Source organism: Tasmannia lanceolata, unplaced genomic scaffold, assembly GCF_043159265.1.
Source record: "Tasmannia lanceolata isolate RefF3 unplaced genomic scaffold, GAP_Taslan_0.1 ptg000036l, whole genome shotgun sequence".
Lineage (NCBI taxonomy): Eukaryota > Viridiplantae > Streptophyta > Magnoliopsida > Canellales > Winteraceae > Tasmannia > Tasmannia lanceolata.
Window position 1 is genome coordinate 80,001 of NW_027518713.1, and position 5,000 is coordinate 85,000.

Consider the following 5,000-nt stretch of genomic DNA (forward strand, 5'->3'; position numbering starts at 1 on the left):
CTGCTCGCCCAAGCATGCCTAGCTTGCGAGGCCTGCGTGCAAGGCTAGTGTGCAAGGCTCGTGGGCAAGGCTAGTGCGCAAGGCTAGTGCCCAAGGTCTGTGTGCAAGGCTAGTGCCCAAGGCTAGTGCGCAAGGCTAGTGCCCAAGGCTAGTGAGCAAGGCCTGTGTGCAAGGCTAGTGTGCAAGGCTTGTATGCAAGGCTAGTGTGCAAGGCTGGTGTGCAAGGCTTGTGGGCAAGGCTGGTGCGCAAGGCTAGTGCCCAAGGGTTGTGTGCAAGGCTAGTGCCCAAGGGTAGTGCGCAAGGCTCGTGCCCAAGGCTAGTGCGCAAGGCTTGTGTGCAAGGCTAGTGCGATGGGCCAGTGCCCAAGGCTTGTGAGCAAGGCTTGTATGCATGGCTTGTGTGCAAGGCTTGTGTGCATGGCTTGTGCGCAAGGCTTGTGTCCAAGGCTTTTGTGCAAGGCTTGTGCGCAAGGCTAGTGTGCAAGGCTTGTGCGCATTGGCAGGTAGCCCACCACCATGCACGATCCAAATGCCACTCAAGCGACAACACGGTGCCAAGCCGGGCATGGTGTGCACTCAAAACCAATCAACGGACAGAGGTCATCATGCGTCATGGGGGGGATCTAGCAAGGCCATGGGGAAGGTCATGGAGGACCTTGGAAGCAAGCGCAAGACGAGAGCGAATCGAACAAGGGGCCAGGACGGGGCCTTGTGCCCATGGTCTTCGCAAGACTGCGTCCAAGGCGCCCGAAAGCCCAAGGGAACCCAAACCCGGCCGACACTTGCAATCGCACATGCTCTCTGCAACACACCATCAATGCCGCCCAACGGGGCCAGCACGAGCAGTCATCCGCAGTCCCCTGGCCCTGCGCACGTTTGTCTATGAAACCGAGCATCAATGCCACAGAAAGTGCCGGGGCGCCAGCTGGAGCCATCATCCGCGTTGCCATGGCTCGCTTGGCCTTGGCTTGCCAGTCCCCGACACGAGCAATCGCGCATTTTCTTTGCAACCGACCATCAATGCCGCCCAACGAGGCCAGCACGAGCAGTCATCCGCGGTCCCCTGGTCCTGCGCACGTTTGTCTTTGAAACCGAGCATCAATGCCACAGAAAGTGCCGGGGCGCCAGCTGGAGCCATCATCCGCGTTGCCATGGCTCGCTTGGCCTTGGCTTGCCAGTCCCCGACAGGAGCAATCGCGCATTTTCTTTGCAACCGACCATCAATGCTGCCCAACGAGGCCAGCACGAGCAGTCATCCGCGGTCCCCTGGCCCTGCGCACGTTTGTCTTTGAAACCGAGCATCAATGCCACAGAAAGTGCCGGGGCGCCAGCTGGAGCCATCATCCGCGTTGCCATGGCTCGCTTGGCCTTGGCTTGCCAGTCCCCGACACGAGCAATCGCGCATTTTCTTTGCAACCGACCATCAATGCCGCCCAACGAGGCCAGCACGAGCAGTCATCCGCGGTCCCCTGGCCCTGCGCACGTTTGTCTTTGAAACCGAGCATCAATGCCACAGAAAGTGCCCGGGCGCCAGCTGGAGCCATCATCCGACGTGCCATGGCTTTGGTCCCATGGTCTTCGCAACCGAGCATTCGTGACACCCGACGGGGCCAGGACACCAACCCTTCCGACACGAGCATTCGCGCATGTTCTTTGGCCACACAACGGCGCCAGCACGAGCAAAATCATCAGCGGTGCGGTGGCCTTGCACGGCCTTTTGTCTTTGGAACCAACCATCAGTGCCACGGGAAGTGCCGGAGTCCCAGCATCCGCGGTGCCAAGTCATTGCGCCCTTGGTCTCTGCAGCGGGGCATGCCGAGCACTCCCAACCATTGCAAGCAAGCAAGCAAGCAAGAAAGTAAGTAAGTAGGTAAGTAAGTATTACATATAGGGGCGGGACATGCGGGGAGTTCTGCGAAACGTGCACTACGGGGCACACGCGTACCTACCGGGGCATACCGACCCCTATTGGGGCACACGTGTGCATATCGGGGCATACCGGGCCTATCAGGGCACACGCGTACATACCGGGGCATACCGAGCCCTACTGGGGCACACGTGCGCATATCGGGGCGTACCAAGCCTATCGGGGCATTCGCATGTATCCCAAGGCATACCGAGTCTATCCGGGCATACGCGTTCATACCGGGGCGTAACGGGCCTATCGGGGCATACTTGGGCATATCCGGGCAAAAAATGCCCAAAACTTGCGCAACCTTGGCAACCGTGGTCCATTCCTCACTATATGCCATGGCCTTGTGCCCATGGTCTTCACAAGACAGCATCCAAGGCGCCTGAAAGGCCAAGGGAGCCCAACCCAGCAATGCCCAGCCAAGGCCAGGCATTCCAGTGCCTGCCCGGGCAAAAACGCCCAAAGCATGCCCCATTCCTTAGCCTATCCAGGCAAAAACGCCCAAAACCAGCCCATTCCAGTGCCTATCCGGGCAAAAACGCCCAAAGCATGCCCATTCCTTAGCCTGTCCAGGCAAAAACGCCCAAAACCAGCACATTCCAGTGCCTATCCGGGCAAAAACGCCCTAAACCTGCGCATTCCAGCGCCCCGCAGCATGCCACCCTCCTATAGGGTTTGCGCAACCAACCCGCCTAACCACCAGTGGCAACCAAAGGTGCTGTTAGCGACGACTTCTGAAGACGCAACGAGACGCGACGGGTTTGCGCCCAGACGCGACGAGACGATGCGGGATCTGCGCCCAACCATGCCTACACCCGCCGACTTGTTGCGGGAGCTGCTTGCCCAAGCATGCCTAGCGTGCAAGGCCTGCGTGCCCAAGGTCTGTGTGCAAGGCTAGTGCCCAAGGCTAGTGCGCAAGGCTAGTGCCCAAGGCTAGTGAGCAAGGCCTGGGTGCAAGGCTAGTGTGCAAGGCTTGTATGCAAGGCTAGTGTGCAAGGCTGCTGTGCAAGGCTTGTGGGCAAGGCTGGTGCGCAAGGCTGGTGCCCAAGGGTTGTGTGCAAGGCTAGTGCCCAAGGCTACTGCGCAAGGCTCGTGCCCAAGGCTAGTTCGCAAGGCTTGTGTGCAAGGCTAGTGCGATGGGCCAGTGCCCAAGGCTTGTGAGCAAGGCTTGTATGCATGGCTTGTGCGCAAGGCTTGTGTCCAAGGCTTTTGTGCAAGGCTCGTGCGCAAGGCTAGTGTGCAAGGCTTGTGCGCATTGGCAGGTAGCCCACCACCATGCACGATCCAAATGCCACTCACGCGACAACACGGTGCCAAGCCGGGCATGGTGTGCACTCAAAACCAATCAACGGACAGAGGTCATGCGTCATGGGGGGGATCTAGCAAGGCCATGGGGAAGGTCATGGAGGACCTTGGAAGCAAGCGCAAGACGAGAGCGAATCGAACAAGGGGCCAGGACGGGGCCTTGTGCCCATGGTCTTCGCAAGACTGCGTCCAAGGCGCCCGAAAGCCCAAGGGAACCCAAACCCGGCCGACACTTGCAATCGCACATGCTCTCTGCAACACACCATCAATGCCGCCCAACGGGGCCAGCACGAGCAGTCATCCGCGGTCCCCTGGCCCTGCGCACGTTTGTCTTTGAAACCGAGCATCAATGCCACAGAAAGTGCCGGGGCGCCAGCTGGAGCCATCATCCGCGTTGCCATGGCTCGCTTGGCCTTGGCTTGCCAGGCCCCGACACGAGCAATCGCGCATTTTCTTTGCAACCGACCATCAATGCCGCCCAACGGGGCCAGCACGAGCAGTCATCCGCGGTCCCCTGGCCCTGCGCACGTTTGTCTTTGAAACCGAGCATCAATGCCACAGAAAAGTGCCGGGGCGCCAGCTGGAGCCATCATCCGCGTTGCCATGGCTCGCTTGGCCTTGGCTTGCCAGTCCCCGACACGAGCAATCGCGCATTTTCTTTGCAACCGACCATCAATGCCGCCCAACGAGGCCAGCACGAGCAGTCATCCGCGGTCCCCTGGCCCTGCGCACGTTTGTCTTTGAAACCGAGCATCAATGCCACAGAAAGTGCCGGGGCGCCAGCTGGAGCCATCATCCGACGTGCCATGGCTTTGGTCCCATGGTCTTCGCAACCGAGCATTCGTGACACCCGACGGGGCCAGGACACCAACCCTTCCGACAGGAGCATTCGCGCATGTTCTTTGGCCACACAAAGGCGCCAGCACGAGCAAAATCATCCGCGGTGCGGTGGCCTTGCACGGCCTTTTGTCTTTGGAACCAACCATCAGTGCCACGGGAAGTGCCGGAGTCCCGGCATCCGCGGTGCCAAGTCATTGCGCCCTTGGTCTCTGCAGCGGGGCATGCCGGGCACTCCCAACCATTGCAAGCAAGCAAGAAAGAAAGTAAGTAAGTAAGTAAGTATTACATATAGGGGCGGGACATGCGGGGAGATCAGCGAAACGTGCATTACGGGGCACACGCGTACCTACCGGGGCATACCGACCCCTATTGGGGCACACGTGTGCATATCGGGGCATACCGGGCCTATCGGGGCACACGCGTACATACCGGGGCATACCGAGCCCTACTGGGGCACACGTGCGCATATCGGGGCGTACCAAGCCTATCGGGGCATACGCATGTATCCCAAGGCATACCGAGTCTATCCGGGCATACGCGTTCATACCGGGGCGTAACGGGCCTATCGGGGCATACTTGGGCATATCCGGGCAAAAAATGCCCAAAACTTGCGCAACCTTGGCAACCGTGGTCCATTCCTCTCCATATGCCTAGCCTTGGCAACCGTGGTCCATTCCTCACTATATGCCATGGCCTTGTGCCCATGGTCTTCCCAAGACAGCGTCCAAGGCGCCCGGAAGGCCAAGGGAGCCCAACCCAGCGATGCCCTGCTATGGCAAGCCAAGGCCAAGCATTCCGGTGCCTATCCGGGCAAAAATGCGATTCCTCTCTATATGCCTAGCCTTGGCAACCGTGGTCCATTCCTCACCATATGCCATGGCCTTGTGCCCATGGTCTTCCCAAGACAGCGTCCAAGGCGCCCGGAAGGCCAAGGGAGCCCAAC